The following is an 18,238-nucleotide window of genomic DNA, read 5'->3' as shown; positions in this document are numbered from 1 at the left end:
AATACAGCTTGTAGCCGGTGCGCTGAAATCTATTAAGCCTTCGGAGTAGGACGTGACAATTGGCAATTAAGGAAACTACATTGGTTTCACACCTCTTCAGAACTCTGACAAAACACTGAACTAACTATGAACGTTTGCTGCTTTTAAGCCCCTTACTGCGATTGATGTTATATACTATATGGCGCATACTAACAGTAAGGATGAAATATCTGGAGCGAACGAACAAACTAACTTTGCTAAGGTAACGACAGCAGATCTTTAAGGGCACATAGCACTCGTTTGTGATCAGGCTGCCAATACTTCCCAAATTATTTTGATAAACTAGGACAATCATGGGTAGTAGAGTGGAGTCGTAAGGCACACCTTCCCTCCACTAGACTGCAGGCCACGCTTGGGCAAGGTGTATCACCTGCTTAGCCCCCAGTCAGGCTCACATGAAGACATGGGAGATGTTGGTAGATGGTTGTATGAGCAGCTGGTGCTTATCGCAAGTCCTGGCTGTGTGACCACTGACACCAGTCAGACATTGCGGTAGAATATTGATAATTGCTGTGATCACCCAACTTGCAGCAACACTGCCCAGTAAAAGACAATGGCAAACCATTTCTGCAAAAAAGAATTGTCAAGACAATCATGTCAAAGACCACGATCACAGGTAACGACGCATCACATAAGGATGATGAGTAAAATTACAGCATGATACATCAGGGACTGAAAGCACTTTATGGACGAAAGCACACTATTTGCAAAACTGTAAACATTGATGGGCATAATTCAAAACGAGAAGTTATAGACTATAACAAGAAAAGTAGCAGCAACTGTATGATTTGACTGAGGCATAATCCTGAAAGACAATGCCGGTATTTGGCTCTGCTGGGCCCTTCCCCAGGATTTATTTGTACTTGTCCAAGTCAACTTTATGCAGTTACCCAAATGGTTGAGTTGCCTCAATCTTATGGAGCAGCTAAAAGTACGCATGGGACCCTGAAATGCAAGTTGGCTAAATTGTGCAACGAGATTGAGCTAAAGTGGTCAGAGGCACCTCCACTATACCTTACGACTATGTTCTGCGTTCCAAACTGTGCAACAGGGCAGTCTCCATACAAGATTGTTTTGGGATGTCCCATGTGCTTGCCAGTTGACCTTCCCTTTTTAAGTAACAGACAGACTTCCATACTATGAGTGAAAACAGGGTGTAGTATTCTATAACACTAACAGCATCTCTTAAACTTCTGCATCAACAGGTTCTTGAAGCCCAGAGGATCATGCTGGAGACTGAGTGCCACATCCACAAGCTGGAAGATTGGGTTCTGGTGAAACCCTACTGACTAAGAAGCCACCGGGAGCCCCACTGAAAATGTCCATTACAAGTGTTGCTGTCCACATATATTGTTATACATATCCAAAGAAGGCCCGCGTGGATACATGTCTCACCTGTTAAGCAAGAGGTGCATGAGGCCTGAGGAACATTGATGATGTACTGATGGACTGATCTCTTTGCTATTTGCCACCTTAATTAATCACTATGCATGATATGTTTTGGGTAATCTTGGCATCTATGCCTAAATGCAGTAGTATCTCATGACACTAATACTGATAACACATTTTTTCACCTTAGTTACATGAGTCAGTTTGCTGGATGTGCTCTTTCATGGGCCTATATATTTAGAAGGTGGCTTGCCAATATGTTTATGCCCCTGAATCATATTGATTCTGTGTCTTCCTCTGATAATGAAATTAGAACCATAAGGGTGCACAGAACTGCACAGCCCATAGGAATGACTCTTGTCAATGCAGCTGTTTTGAGTGTTACTATCAAGCTGGTTACGATTGCATAACCCTCACTGCTCCGAAGCTGCATCATGGGTTGAGGTGAAGCATGTTACTGTAACCATCAAGGGATGTGATGAAACTTTGGTATCAAGAGTGTGAAATGTCTATACTTTTCAAATCCCATCAACTGTGTATTAAGCCAGCAGACGTATCACTGGCTGCCATAGCTACTCCTTCTAAAATGAGATATTTGGCTAGAACCAAAGCCATAGAGTGGTTGTAGTAATTTGGTCCATGCAGTCCCATAGATATACCACCTGCCTACTCTCTTTCTACAACTCACTGAGTGGGGCTGCCTTTGAAATTTGTGTGTGATTTATGTTCCGTAATGTTGCAACTGAGAAATGTTTGGAAATTTCAATTCATAAAAACTTATGGATTGTAATCCTGTTGTATACAGGTCAGATTTTTTTGTGTAAGTATTGTGAATTGACTTTCCATGGATGATCAACTATTTCATACAACAAACCAAGAAACCAGATGGTGTGCCAACCAAGGTCAAAGAACCAGTGTGGGGATGAAATGTTTAATGGCGTAGAGGATTTAATGTGGTTGGCTGTATAAGTTTATTTTCATTCAAAGGATCTGAATTTGATTTTCTGAAAGAACCGATTATTTTTGCAAAGACTTTGATAAGTTACTGAACAAGATTTTCTTTGTTTAAAAGTTGTCATGTGGAAGAATTGTTATGAAAGGAGTTAAGCTGTATATATATTAATTTTGAATTTGAGTTTGTAGACATATTGACGAACTGCAACTGAAGTTAACCATAATACATAGGAATAGGAATTCAATTAGCTTCCAAATAACTAGGGATAAAAAAAGGAAAGGTTAGTCTGTAAACCTTTAAATAGTGAATAACACTGGATCTAATTAGTTAGAGAAATTGGAGTAACAAAAGTTATTCTAATTAATATTACTGATTTTAACTAAACAGAAATTTGTTTTTTGTTGCTATTTGAGATTAGGAACCTAAAGGAATGTCGGAATTTCGAATTTTTCTTACTAATGCAAATATTTTGTATATTTTTATATGAACAAAATTTACCTCTAGAAGTGTGTGTTTTCTATTCACTGTCCCGTTTTGATATCTAGAGCCTCTGATGGCCTTCCAGCACTAAATGTAGTACAATGTAATTTGATTTTTCTCATAAATAGTGCAGCAAGTCATCACACAAGATAAGGCCAGTGCTACACAGATGTTTCATAAAACTTGGTGAGCCAGCCAGCAGGCAGCGTATTGGATAACCAGTGCATGCTGAATGTATACAAAGTACTTAAAGAATCTTATTGTTCTAACCCATTTGTTCAATTAATATCTACAGTGAAAAAAAATGGAATTCACAGAGGAAATGGGTGGCAAAATCTCAAATGCTGTTTTAGTCAGTGGCATAACAAGAACAAAAACGGATGAGGAAATACTCGACTTTTTAAAAGATTATGACTCAGTTGCCAGTTATTCCTCTAACTGACCCCAGTGCAGAATCTCCACATCCTTCATAGTAGAGTACAATTTTGGTCCTGCAGTGCAAGATATCTGCTCCATACTTCCGTACATTCAACAGGCAGGCAGTGACCAAAAGGTTTTTTGCCATGTAGTTATATTAGCCAGTGTTTACATTCAGAAAGTTGGAAAAGACATCACTTGGTGAGTTGAAAACCATAGTGAAGCACAGTGAGAAAGAACATGACAAAATCCTGTGAGAGAAGTTAATCCAAGTCAGTGAAATCCTTACTATCGAGAGTAGGGATTGCCAGTCATTTCTCATCTCTCTGATGCAGAGATTACAGGTTGATTACAGATACCAGAATACAGATTACATCAGATCCCTGTATAAAATGGAAACTGGTGAAAGGCCATCTCCTTCAGCGAGGAACACAATCCCCAGAGTACCCTACCTTCTCAGAGAATGGGATCATCTAGAGCTAAAAGACTGAATTTTCTACAGTAAAAGATTAACCAGAGGTTAAAAAAACATACCAGATTGTTTTAACTGAAAAGTTTCAATTTGATGTACTTAAAAGTCTTCACAATGAATTTGGTCACATGGGCATTGACTGTAATCTGGATTTAGTCAGAAACAGATTCTATTGGCCCAAGTTGGGTACTAATGTGGAACGCAAGCTTAAAACGTGTAAGAACAAAGGCCTTGCCTGAGAAAGCTGATCAGTTAATGAAGATTGGAAACTGAACCCTTGCATCTGGTCTGCATGGATTTTCTTACATTAGAAACAGATCAAAGTAACACAAAAGATGTGTTAGTTATAACTGATAATTTCAGTAAATATTCTTCGGCTATTCCTACACCTAACCAAAAAGCCAAGACAGTTGTGAAGTACCTATGGGAGCATTTCATTTCACATAATGGTCATCTTGAGTGCCTACACAGCAACAGAGGGCCTGACTTTGAATCCAACTTGATTAAAGAACCGTGTGAGAGGACTGAAATTCAAATTTAGAACTACACCATATCACCCCATGTCGAGAGGTTTAACAGGACCCTCTTAAGTATGTTGGGAACCCTGGAGATGAAAGATAAAAGTCACTGGTGAGATTATAAGTCCAACGAGATGAGTGCCTTTAGCCTATATGAACTGATGTTTGGACGACAACCCAAGCTCACAGTTGACTTTGCTTTCAGGGTACCCTGGAAAGACAAACATGGTACATCACACTCTCAGTATGTACAAAATTCGAAATCGCATCTCGAAGAAAGGTCCAAGATAGCTAGGGGGTACTCACAGAAAATGGCAGACCAAACTAAGAACAGATATGACAAACATGTGAAAGAAGGGGACCGAGTTCTAGTGTGCACCTGTGAGGTAAAAAACAGACTTGGTGATAAATAGGAAGAAATAGTCTATGTAGTGGTGAGCCAAGCTGTTGATCTGTCTGTCTACAAGATATGTCCTGTGAACCAGTCTGGGCCCATATGAACATTACATAGGGATCTACTGCTCCCTTGTGGATTTCTTCTAAAGACAATGAACAACTTTCTCCTGTCCCTGTTTGCAAGTCCACAACACGCAGGAGTACGAAGAATGAACAGTCAGTTGAAGAGGAAGAAAATCCAACTGACTCTGACGAAGTTGAGGTTTATTACCTCAGACCAAGTCTTGACATTGTAGACAAACTTTCTAAGAGTTGAGAAACTTGTGAAGAGTTACACAGAAGAATTGTGTGCTCCAAACCAACTATTTACTACCACTCCAGTAGCAGATCCAGTGCTAGAATCCCAAAGAAATGCAAGTTACTTAACTGATGTAGGGGAATCCACTGTGGAAAGTAACTTGCCTATCAGTCAAAAGGAAAACAACAACAAAAGAGGAAATGCATAATCAGTGTATCCTACCTGATGGAAAAAGTCTGCAGGTTTCGACAGTCCCAAATGAGTCTGAGATTCGACAAGGAAAAGAGATGCATAATGAAGTGTTGATGAGAAAAGACATGACAGATAAAAGTTTTCACTAACAGCCTGAACTCAGAAGATAGACAATAGACAATAGGTGCAGAAGTAGACCATTCGGCCCTTCGAGCCTGCACTGCCATTCTGAGATCATGGCTGATCATCTACTATCAATACCCAGTTCCTGCCTTGTCCCCATATCGCTTGATTCCCCTATCCATAAGATACCTATCTAGCTCCTTCTTGAAAGCATCCAGAGAATTGGCCTCCACTGCCTTCCGAGGCAGTGCATTCCACACCCCCACAACTTTCTGGGAGAAGAAGTTTTTCCTTAACTCTGTCCTAAATGGCCTACCCCTTATTCTTAAACCATGCCCTCTGGTACTGGACTCTCCCAGCATCTGGAACATATTTCCTGCCTCTATCTTGTCCAATCCCTTAATAATCTTACATGTTGCAATCAGATCCCCTCTCAATCTCCTTATTTCCAGTGTGTACAAGCCCAGTCTCTCTAACCTCTCTGCGTAAGACAGTCCGGACATCCCAGGAATTAACCTTGTGAATCTACGCTCCACTTCCACTACAGCCAGGATGTCCTTCATTAACCCTGGAGACCAAAACTATACACAATACTCCAGGTGTCATCTCACCAGGGCCCTGTACAAATGCTAAAGGATTTCCTTGCTCTTGTACTCAATTCCCTTTGTAATAAAGGCCAACATTCCATTAGCCTTCTTCACTGCCTGCTGCACTTGCTCATTCACCTTCAGTGACTGATGAACAAGGACTCCTAGATCTCTTTGTATTTCTCCCTTACCTAACTCTACACCGTTCAGATAATAATCTGCCTTCCTGTTCTTACTCCCAAAGTGGATAACCTCACACTTATCTACATTATATGTCATCTGCCAAGATCTTGTAGACACAGAGAAAAATCTAGAACTCTAAATATTCTGAGCTAGGAAATCCTTTAGTGACAATAGTTCAGTTTTTTTTTCCAAGCTCTGAGTTTATCTACTGTAGAGTCTCTTCCAGATTTCAATATATGTTGAACACCCCCAGCCCATTACAGTGCAACCTGATGCTATATGCAGAGGGACTGACAGATATTCAAAGTGGGAGGATGCAGCCCAGGTTAATTAAACTCAAAAATGGAATGTTAGAAACCTCCACCTGTGGAGGAATGAAAACAAGGTATACAAAAATAAAGAGAACTTAAGGGAGAGAAAAAGCTGTGCAAGAACGAAGTGTGGTTGACGCAGGCATGGGAAAGCAACAGAAATGCAGCAAACCTTTAGAAACTAGGGATATAAAATGTTAAAAGTGGAATTAGTAGTGAGTACCTCTATCTTATTTGCTTGAAAACCTTAGGGTGAAACCTGTGGAGGAGAGATGATAGAAATAAAAGATCTAATGAAGCTACAGACATAGCGGCTGTAAGAAGACAATATCAGTAGAGACGAGTGTCCAAGGTCGCTATCATGTGACCGGAAATTAGTTATGTTAAATCACACCAAGGGAATTGGTAAGTTAAAACTTTTACTGTTCCAAGTGTATAAATTTATGTGTGAAATATGTTCAGTATGTTGTAACTGAGAAATCTTTGGAAATGACAATATGATATTGAGGTACTTTGAAATAGAAAATAGAATGTGTGTACAAACTTATGGATTGTATTTCTATTGTATACAGGGCAGGTTTTTTTCTGTTAAGTATTGGGAATCGACTTTCCACAGATGATCAATTACTTCATTCAATGAACCAAGAAACAAGATGGCGAGCTACCCAAGATTGAAGAACCAGCATGGGAATGAAATGTTTAATGACATAGAGGATGTAATATGGTTGGTGTATGTTTATTTTCATTTGAAGGATCTGAATTTGATTTTCTGAAAGAACTGATTATTTTTGAAAAGACTTTGATAAGTCACTGAATGAGATTTATTGATCTATAGAAACTGTAAACAAACTGTGCACATGCAGATATAAATAACAATAAATAATGAGCATATCATCCATCAATATAAGAATATAACAGAGTTCTTAAAAGATTGTAGCTATCCCCTTTTGTTCAAGAATCTGATGGTTGAGGGGTAGTAACTGTTCCTCAACCTGGAGATGAATGACCTGAGGCACCTGTACTTTCTACCTGATAGCAGCAGTGACAAAAGAGCCTGGCCTAGGTGGTGAGGAGCTTTGATGATAGATGCTGTTTCTTATGCCAATTTTTCATGTAGATGTGTTCAATAGGTGGGAGGGTTTTACCCATGATGTACTGGGCCGAATCCATTACCTTTTGTAGGATTTTCCACTCAAAGGCATTGGTGTTCCCATACCAGGCCATAATTCAGCCAGTCAGCACACTTTCCAACACATGTCTATGGAAGTCTGACAAGGTATTTGATGACATGCTGATCCTCCGCAGACTCCCGAGCAGGCCAAGGGTCTGTTGTGCTTTCTTCACAATAATATTTATATGACAGTGAGACTCAGGGATATAAAGTTACCGACCCTCTCCACCTCTGATCCACTGATGATTTCTGGGTCACGGTCCTCTCTTTTCCCTCTCCTGATGTCTACAGCAGTTTCTTGGTCTTACTAACATTGAGTGAGAGGTTGTTATTATTACACAACTCAGTCACATTTTCAGTCTCCCTCTAGTATGCTGATTCATCACTCTGTTTTTTCATATGACTCACAGCAGTGGTGTTATCAGCAAATGTGTATATTGTCCTGGAGCTGTACATAGCCAAACAGTCATAGGTGTAAAGCAAGTAGTGCAGAGGGCTAGATGCACATCCGTGCAGTACCTCTGTGCTGATACAGGTTGTGGAGATGTTTTTGCCAATCTGAACTGACTGGGCAATAATGTATGAAAATAGCACTTTTATATTCTGACTTTAGAATAATGCTTGTGATAGGAGCCATTTTGTTCTGCTTGTGCATGAGTAAAATGTGTTCTGTGCCCAGTTATTTTAATTATGCCATTTTATTATCAGTGATGACAATACTTTGGCTGCAACATCTGCTTGAAAATTCAATGATCTTGGTTTTCCATCATGTAATATTGGAAAGTCAAAAGAGAAATTGCATGGTTCGCTTCAAAATTCACATGCGTATATTTCATGTCTAAAGGTTTATGACATATAATCAGTATCAGAACCAGATTTAATATCACTGGCATATGTTGTGAAATGTGTTATGCAGCAGTAGCATATTGCAATACATAGTAATATAATCTATAAATTACATTAAGTATATATATATAGATTAAATAAGTAATGCAAAAAAAGAGGAAACATACTGAGGAGGTGTTCATGGGTTCATTCTCCATTCAGAAATTCGATGCAGGAGGGGAATAAGCAATTCCTGAAACTTTCATTGTGTGTCCTATACCTCCTCCTTCAAGTTACTAATGAGAAGGGGGCATGTCTTGGGTGATGGATTCCGTAATGATGGATGCCATCTTTTTGAAGCATTGCCTTTTGAAGATATCCTGAATGCTGGGGAGGGAGGGTAGTGCTCATGATGGAACTGGCGGAGTTTACAACTTAATGCTGCTTTTTCGATCCTATGCCATGGCTCCTCCATACCAGGTGGTGATGCAACCAGTTAGAATGCTCTCCACTTTAGATCTGTAGAAATTTACTGATGCTGATCCCTAAATGTATCCCCTGGACTTATGATTCCTGAAGATAACAATTAATTCCTTTCTCTTACTGACACTTAGTGCAAGGTTGTTGCTGTAAGAACGTTCTGTGAGATGATGCATCTCAATCCTGTTTGCCTCCTTGTCATCATCTGAAATTCTGTGAACAATAGTTATGTCATTGGCAAACTTACAGATGACATTTGAGCTGTTCCTAGTCACACAGCTGTGGATGTAGAGAGAGTAGAGCACACATTCTTGAGAAGCACCAGTGCTGATAGTCAGCATGGAGAAGATGCTATTTCTGACCATAGCCTGCTGGTGAGGAAGTCAAGGATCCAGTTGCAGAGGGAGATGCAGACTTTTTGATTAGCGCTGAGAGTATGATTGTGTTGAACATTGAGCTAAAGTCAATAAACTGCAGCCTGGCATAAGTATTACTCCTTTCCAGGTGATTCAAGCCTGAGATGACATTGTGGATATTGCAGAAGGATGGCATTGCATGTGAAGGTAACATGATTTTTGAAAGGGATTGTACTGAAACTTATTTGAGTTCTTCCACATTTCCAAAAAACATTGTATATGAAGGAATATCAATAGACATGGAGTACTTGGATTTCTAAAACGTATTTGATAAGGAGACATACGAAAGCTAAGACCATACCTTTAAGGAATATAAGAGCTATATCACATAAGATGTCAAGATAAGAGATGTTTGTGATAAAGACGTGATACTTTTCATGGATAGAGGATTTGTTACAGACAAAAGCATTCCAAGTCCATTGATAATACAAAGAGAGTTGGGAAAGTAAATCTTGAAGAATACATAAAAATCTGCAGAGATATTCATTATTTAACAACTAGATTAAAATGTGGCAGGTGGAATATGATGAGCTCAACACTAATGCCTTTCGCTTCAGTTTCCCAGAAAGAGGATGGGTGACAAGAAAGCTTTTAGAAACTGTCCAGGAGATTGAGCAGAATCAGCTTATATAATCATAGAGATATATAGCCATTATGATTCTTATAATTTAATAAACTTCTAATTGGTCTCAGCTTTTGACACTCCAGTGAAAAAGTCTATGTTGATCCCACCATTCCGGAGAGATAATACCCTCTAATCCAGCCACTGTCCACATTAACCTCTAGACCACCCATTTACATTGACCTTACATTAATCCCATTACCTTCCCTACATTTTTGATAAGTCATCCAAGGTTCAGTTATTCACATAAGCAACAGGGGAAATTTATTTTGGTCATTCCTTACCAATTTGGGATTCCTAACTAAAAAAATATCACTGTGAGTACTGAGTTACCAAACATATTCAAGTCTGAGTTAGATAGGGAGAGCTTTAGATGATAGGTGGTATGGAATATAGAATTGAGCATAACCATTGAGCATCTTATCAAATGAAGCAGTCTCTAGAGAACTCATAACACATTTCTTTTCTCTTGCCCACCTGATACCACTCACCTACACCTTTGCAAAGTATTGCATTTTGAGTGTCTTTCTGTTTCGCTTTTTAAAGTACTTCCACCATTTCAAGCAGGTGGTATTTTACTGATCAGCTCAGCACTGAATGGCAAACACTGGTGTCCCTGCACTGGAACATTAAAAGGGCAAGGAAAGGACCTAATGTGCAGCACTGACTTCCTTTGTGACATAGTACTGCACCTAGCAACCAATCTTCTTGTTTTCCTCTCATTACTGTCTCAATTGAGTTGAAGTTGCTTCAAGCAGGGAGAGAGAGAGGCAGATTTAACTTTGTGTGCAGACCTGTATTAATAGAAAGGGATACCAAACCAATTACTGAATGCCAGACTCCCTCACTGAAGGGCATTAATCCTGGGGATGGAGACAAATATTCTTGAGGCTGGTGAAATAAAGGCATAAAGTACAACTAGGAATGAAATAGAGCCATCCAGATGGCTTTGTGTGGGGCAGGTCATGTCTTACAAACTTGACTCAGATTCTTGAGGAGGTGACAAAGATAATTTCTGAGGGTAGGACAGTGGCTGTTGCCTGCCTGGACTTTACTAAGCACTCACCAAGGTCCCCCACGGTAGGCTGATCTGGAAGATTAAGATGCATGAAATCCACAGTGACTCAATTTTGAGTCAGAACTGGCTTGCCCGTGGAAGACAGAGTGTAGTGATGAATAGATATAATTCTGGCTAAAGGTCAGTGACCAGTGGTGTTCTGCAAGGGTCAGTGTCAAGCTCCCTGTTGTTTGTAATGCAGCTATAAAAGTTTTGGATGAAAATGTAGATAGGTTGATTAGAAGGCTTGAAAAAAACACAAAAATGGTGGACTTGCAGACAGGAAATAAAATCGTTAAAGGATGCATTAGGATAATTGATCTACCATTTCTCCCCACATATGGGAATCCAGGCAATTGTGAGGTGTCGTACATTGGGAGGGCAACAGTAAGGGGAAAGTATACAGTGACTGGCAGGAGCATTAACACATTGATGTGTAGAAGGGTCTAGACGTGCAGCTCTATAGCCCTCTAAAAGTGGCAACACAATTAGAAAGAGTGGTAAAGAAGGTGTGTGGCATGATTGCTTTTATTGATTTGGGCATTGAGTATAATTCAAGAAGTCATGTTGTAGTTGTATAAAACATTGGTTAGGCCTCATGTGATTACTGGAAGGATATGGAGGTTTTAGATGGGTATAGAAGAGGTTTACCAGGGTGCAGCCAGGTTAAAAGGTAATTAGCTCCAAGCAGATATTGACCAAACTGGATTGTTTCTTCTGGAGTGGTGGAGGCTGAGGAGAGATTTAATAGGTTTATAAAATTACCAGAAGCATGCTTCTTTTTTCACCAGGGTAGAAAAGTCAAATACTAAAGATAGCATAGAAGTTTACTGGCTATATGTAGGGCAAGATTTATCTCATACAGAGGATGGTAGGTGCCTGGAATTGGCAAGCAACATGGTCATGGAAGCAGATATGATAGTGCATCTTAAGAGTCTTTTAGGAAAAGCACATGAATAAGCTGAGAATGTAGGGATAGTGATCATGGGCAGGCACTGGTGATCTGTGCTGTGCCTCAGTAGTCGTAGGATACCAGTTCTTATTGATTTGTTAGCAAAATGGGCTGGGTGGGAAATAACAGATGGAATTTTATTCAGATAAATGTGAGATGATGCACTTTGGGACTATTGATGAAGCTAGAACACACACCATGAATAACAGGGTCCCATGAAGTATCGAGGAAGAGAGGGCCTTGCTCTGCAAGTGCAAAGATCATTGACCTCCAAACAGATCCCGAAAGTGAATACTCATTAACAAATTATTGACAAATGCAAAAGTAGGAGGACAGTAATTATGCAAGATTTTAGTTACTTTAGGTAACTGAGTTACCAATAGAATTAAAGATTTTGAGAGGATTGAATTTGTGTACTGCATTCAAGGAAACTTTATTTAGGTATACAGCACGCCGGACAATAGGAGGTAGCGATAAGGTACCCTGTGCAAGGCTTATTGAGAAACAAAGGAAGCATTGGATCCAAGGGGACATTGCTTTGTGGAGCGAGAACTGGCTTGCCCACAGAAGGCAAAGAATGGTTGTAGACACATCATATTCTGCATGGGGATTGGTCACCAGTGGAGTGCCTCAGGATCCGTTCTGGGACCCTTACTCTTCGTGATTTTTAAAAATGACCTGGATGAAGAAGTGGAAGGATGGGTTAGTAAGTCTGCTGATGACACTAAGTTTGGACGTGTTGTGGATCATGTGGAGGGCTGTCAGGTGTTACAGCGGGACATTGATAAGTTGCAAAACTGGGATGAGAAGTGGCAGATGGAGTTCAGCCCAGATAAGTGAAGAGTTTAATTTTGGTAGGTCAAATTTTACGGTAGAATATAGTATTAATGGTAAGACTCTTGGCAGTGTGGAGGATCAGAGAGATCTTGGGGTCCGTGTCCATAGGACACTCAAAGTAGCTGCGCATGTTGATTCTGTGGTTAAGAAAGTGTACTGTGTATTGGCCTGCATCAATCGTGGAATTGAATTAGGAGCTGAGAGGTAATGTTGCAGCTATATAGGACCCTGGTCAGACCCTACTTGGAGTACTGTGCTCAGTTCTGGTCGCCTTACTACAGGAAGGATGTGCAGAGAAGATTTGCCAGGATATTGCCTGGATTGGGTAGCATGCCATATGAGGATAGGTTTAGTGAACTTGCCTTTCCTCCTTGGAGCGACAGAGGATGAGAGGCGACTTGATAGTGGTGTATAAGATGTTAAGCGGCATTGATCGTGTGGATAGTCAGAGGCTTTTTCCCAGGGCTGAAATAGTTGCAACAAGAGGACACTGGTTTAAGGTGTGGGGAGTAGGTACAGAGGAGATGTCAAGGGTAAGTTTTTTACTCAGAGTGGTGAGTGCGTGGAATGGGCTGCCAGCAAAGGTGGTGGAGGCGGATATAATAGGATCTTTTAACAGAATTTTGGATTGGTACATGGAGCTTAGAAAAATAGAGGGCTAGAGGTAAGCCAAGTAACTTCAAGGGTAGAGACATTTTCGATACAACTTTGTGGGCCAAATGGCCTGTATTGTGCTATAGGTTTTCTATGTTTCTATTTCTATGTAATGAAATTCAATGGCTGAGGCGGGGAGAGAGATAAAATTTTGACTTTAGTTTTAGCAAATGTAGCTGGCAGATGCTACTATCACACAGAGAGCAATTTTATCACCTTTTCAAAATGTTTGATTCCTGTGGGATAAAAGTTGATCAAAAACTGTTGACATATTGGAATCAAGCCCGTATCTATCACTTCATCCAGAAACTCCTTCCACACTCTTAAGACCTCGGAGTGAAGAAGTTACCCTTCATGTTCCCCTAAAACTTTTCACCTTTCACCCTTAACTCTAGTCTCATCCAACATCAGTGAAAAAAATCTGCTTGCATTTACCCTATCAAAACCCCTCCTAATTTTTATATACCTCTGTCCAGTGTCCCATCGCTCTCCTATACTCCAAGGAGTAAAGCCATATCTAATTCAGCCATTTACTATGACTCAGGTCTGCAACATTCTTGTAAATTTTCTCTGTACTCTTTCAAACTTATTGACCTTTTTCTTGCTGATAGTTGACCAAAATGCACATTATACCGCAAATTAAGCCTCACCAGTGTACAACATCCATACAACATTCAACCCCTATGCTCAATACTTTGATGTTTGAAGGCCAATATGCCAAAAGCTCTCTTTATGACCCTATATAACTGTAACCCACCACTTTCAAGTTACTGTTTAAAAGTTATTCATCAAACTATTGTGAGATAATCTTGCCATTTTGAGTTATTTAACTTAAATACTCTTAAAAAGATATTATAAAATATCAGGGCAGGATTTCCTAGAAGTCCATTAACAACTAGTATAATTATATAATAAGTATTTCATTTCGAAATAGCGGAGGATATGGAACTCACTGCTTCTCTGATTAGACAGGCAATTAACTGACAACACATGATCCAGAGCACATTTGAGAGCATGAACCTACCCATTACTCGCGGATTATGTCTATTGGCAGATGTATGCTCTGCAGACACACCCACTTGGAATAACGTACAAAATAATGTACAAAATAATGTACAAAATAATGTACAAAATTCTTCCATGCACCTGGGGAAGAAGCATGGAATACGGAACAAGAAGCTGCTTGACATTTTGAGTTCTTGGGTCTAATGCCACCCACAAGACAGGGAAACAGAGGCAACAGCAGAAGCAGCTAAGAGATCTTTGGAAGTGAAGACAGTACATAATTCCAGTAAGAGCCACAATATCTTCTTCATCCAGATCAGAAGATAGTCTTTCATATAATCACATCAGAGTGCATGCACAATTGAATTGAATTGAATTTCAGTTTATTGTCATTCAGAAACCACAAATGCAATGCAGTTAAAAAATGAGACAACGTTTCTCCAGAATTATATCACAAAAGCACTTGACGAAACAGACTACACCAGAAAATCCACATAATGTTTGGCAATCCCCAATCCAGAATCCGGAGAGCCTGTTGCATACTAATATCATGCTACCATCTTATTGCATTCCCAGGAAAGCTCCAAACCCACCAGACAAAACAAGACTACCCAGACACACCAAGTCAGAAGACCAACTCTACCACCCAACAAACCAAAACCTAAAGCTACAAGACCTACACAAACCACATAGTTACATACAGTTATAGTTAACATATAGTTACAACAGTGCAGACAATACCATAATTGATTAAAAAAAAACAGACTATGGGCACAGTAAAAAAAAATCCAAAGATGTTAAAAGACTGGAAGTTCGAAAGAAACTACCACACAGTTTTCACAAGTTCTCAGGGTGCCGATAGACTTGTCATCCCATGCCGGTGGCAGAAGGGAATACCTGTATACCCATGCATGCCAGATTATTATGTTCCACACAAAATGCCTCCGAGCTCCCATCATCTAACTCACTTCCATTCCTTTATGCACATGTGTAGATGTTATCTTAGCATGTATCTATGCCATTAATTTCATTGCATTCCTGTGGCTGGACATCCACTTTCCTATGTTTCATTTGATCAAAATGCTTCACCTGAATTCCTTGTTGGAGTTATCAGTGGAGATAGTATATTGGTGGCCACTTTTTCCAGACTCCCTTCAAATAGAATCACTTTCTTTGTGCACCTGATAAGCCATTTACTAATCTTAAGGTTAATCTCAATCAGGCATGGTTAATCTATTCATTCACCTGTAAGCTTTCAGGAACTAACAATCTGATGACATAGAGGGACGTAAAGAAGTCAGTCTTATAGCAAAGGGAAATTGGTGAAATAAAGGGGATAAATGTCATGGACCAATAGTCAGCATCATCAGCTTTTGAAAAAAGTGGCCCTAGAAGCATGTGGTCAGTTTCATGTTTATTTTAGCAACACAGTGCAGAGTAGGCCCTTCCAGACCTTTGAGCCATGTCGTCCCAACAACCCCGACAAACCCCATTAACCCTAATGACAGGACAATTTAGAATGATCAAATACCTATCTGGCACATCTTTGGATTGCGGGAGGAAACCGGAGCACCCGGGGAAACCTCAGGTATTCCAAGGGGATGTTATACAGGCAGTCCTTCCAGAATGGTGCCAGAACTGAACTCTGTAATGCCCATGAGCTCTAATAGAATCATGGTAGTGCAGCAATTAGCATGGTATAAATTTTAACCGATAACTGTGCCATTCAGGGAGCACTCTGTGTTTAGTAATTCTACTAGTTTTGAAATAGTTATGGAGAAAGATAGGATGAGAACTCATGTCAAGGTCCAAGACTGGGACACAGCCAATATTAGAGGTATTAGGCAGAATCTTACAGAAATCAAATAGGTGAAACTTTTTACAGGTAAACAGACGATAGGTAAGTGGAAGGCCTTTAAAATTATGCCTACCAGATTCCAATGTGAGCATGTTCCTGTTAGGGTGAAGGTGTTTGGACAGTTGGGAACAAGCAGATCCTTTGATGACTATAAAAAGAAGGAAATAAAAGGACTATAAAATGAAAATAAGGGGCACAAGATGTACCTGACAGGCACGGTTAAGAAAAAAATGAAGAGATTCTAAAGATATGTTAAGAATAAAAGGGTGTCTAAATGGAGAATAGATCCCTTTGAATATCAACATTTCTGTCTATCAGTAGAGCTACAGGAGAAGGATGAGATTTTTAATTGAATTTCTGATAAGGGTTTACTATGGAGAAAATGATAGAGAAATGTTGGAAATAAGTAATGATGGCTTGAGCCACATTCAAGTAATGAGGATGGAAGATTTGGTGATATTAAAGTGCACTGCGATTGACAAATTCACAGGCCTGACTGAGTGTATTTTTGGACCTTGTGTGAATGAGACAAGGATAAATGCCAGGAGGGAGATCGGTGGGAAGGGATTGGGGGGGGGGGGTGCAAAATTAAATGGACAAGGGAATCATGTAGGGAACGATCCCTGTGGAAAGCAGAAGGAGTTGGTGAGGGTAAGATTTGCTTGGTGATGGGATTCCGTTGGAGTTGGTGAAAGTTGGGATTGTAGATGAGGACAAGGAGAACTCTATTCAGAATGGGGTGGCGGGTGGATGGGGTGAGAGCAGATGTGCATGAAATGGAAGATATTTCACAATAATCCACTAGTTTATGATGTTAAAAGTCTGTTTAATTGCTTTTTTCGAGCTCTGGGTCTGGAGATCGCAAAGAGCTTGGGTCTTCGGGCCCACAGCAAAAGTTTTTCTGGCCTTCCCAACAACACATGAGTCTCCTACCATGACACCAACCCTTGATCTGCCTGTCTCCATAGCCCTGAGATCTTAGGCTTTCAAATACAGGCGAGACTCTCAGGCCAAATCCCGGCATGTCAGATAACGGCCAATCCTGAAACCAGGGGAATGGGTCGAAGAACTGAAGTTTGCGTGTAACTCCAGGTCAGGGTCTTCAAAGGAACCCTGAAAGGGAAAAATAAAGTTATTAAAGATGAAAATAGAGCTGTTTCTAAAGATGCAAGCAAAAGAGTTGTCATTTAGTGCCATCTTAACTCTGCCTTTAACTCCTACTATTTTAGGCAACATCACTCTTTTGAATCCTGGTGAATTTGAGGTCGGCATGCTGAACTGTGATAAGAAGGTTTTGTCATTTTATGGTGAACATCCCACCAATGCAATTACTTCCTCTTCAACTATTCTAAATACTGGACAAATGTTAGTCAGAAGATAATACTGATTGAAAGCAACAAAGGAGGTAATCAGAAGCTTGATATCCAAGGCAAAAACATGCCGTCCATTGGTTTCAGTTTTGTAGATTCTTTGACTTTAATGATTTTTTCTTTCTAGTAAAATCCATCTCAATTAAATTTTTAAACCATAAATTTTGTATCGGTCTTTTCAATTTGGAAAACCAAAGGAATAGTAACTTTTTTAGATTTATTTATGGGAAATTGTTTAATGTCTTTCACTCAGTTAGTGGACAAATATGAGCTGTCTAATGCACACGTTTTTAGATATTTACAAATTATGAATTTTCTACGTAGTTTACTTCCAAATTTTCCCTCGGCTTATTCACCCAATATAATAGATACTCTTTTTCAGGTTAAACCACTTCAAAAAGGACTGATTGCTATAATTTATAAATGGTTATTGAATTTGCATATGTTATCTAATGATAACATTAAAGCTGCATGGAAATTGGAATTTCGAGATTCACTTTCAGATAATCAATGGGATAAATTTTTTAATTAGGTAAATACTTCAGCTATTTGTGCCCATCATTCCTTGATACAGTTCAAGGCAGTGCATCGGACTCATATGTCAAAGGACAAATTAGCCCGAATCTTTTCC

At 39.7% G+C, this 18,238-nt stretch overlaps 1 long non-coding RNA gene across 1 annotated transcript; it reads left to right on the top strand.

The window, feature by feature from the left end:
• The first annotated feature begins 6,633 nt into the window (after positions 1–6,633).
• Positions 6,634–17,739, top strand: LOC140716194 (uncharacterized). Its single transcript, XR_012096262.1, has 3 exons — positions 6,634–6,765; positions 6,933–7,084; positions 17,467–17,739. It is a non-coding gene; the product is annotated as an uncharacterized lncRNA (long non-coding RNA).
• Positions 17,740–18,238: the final 499 nt, after the last annotated feature.

Source organism: Hemitrygon akajei, chromosome 25 (genome assembly GCF_048418815.1).
Source record: "Hemitrygon akajei chromosome 25, sHemAka1.3, whole genome shotgun sequence".
NCBI lineage: Eukaryota > Metazoa > Chordata > Chondrichthyes > Myliobatiformes > Dasyatidae > Hemitrygon > Hemitrygon akajei.
This window is presented reverse-complemented; position numbering and strand designations above follow the sequence as displayed.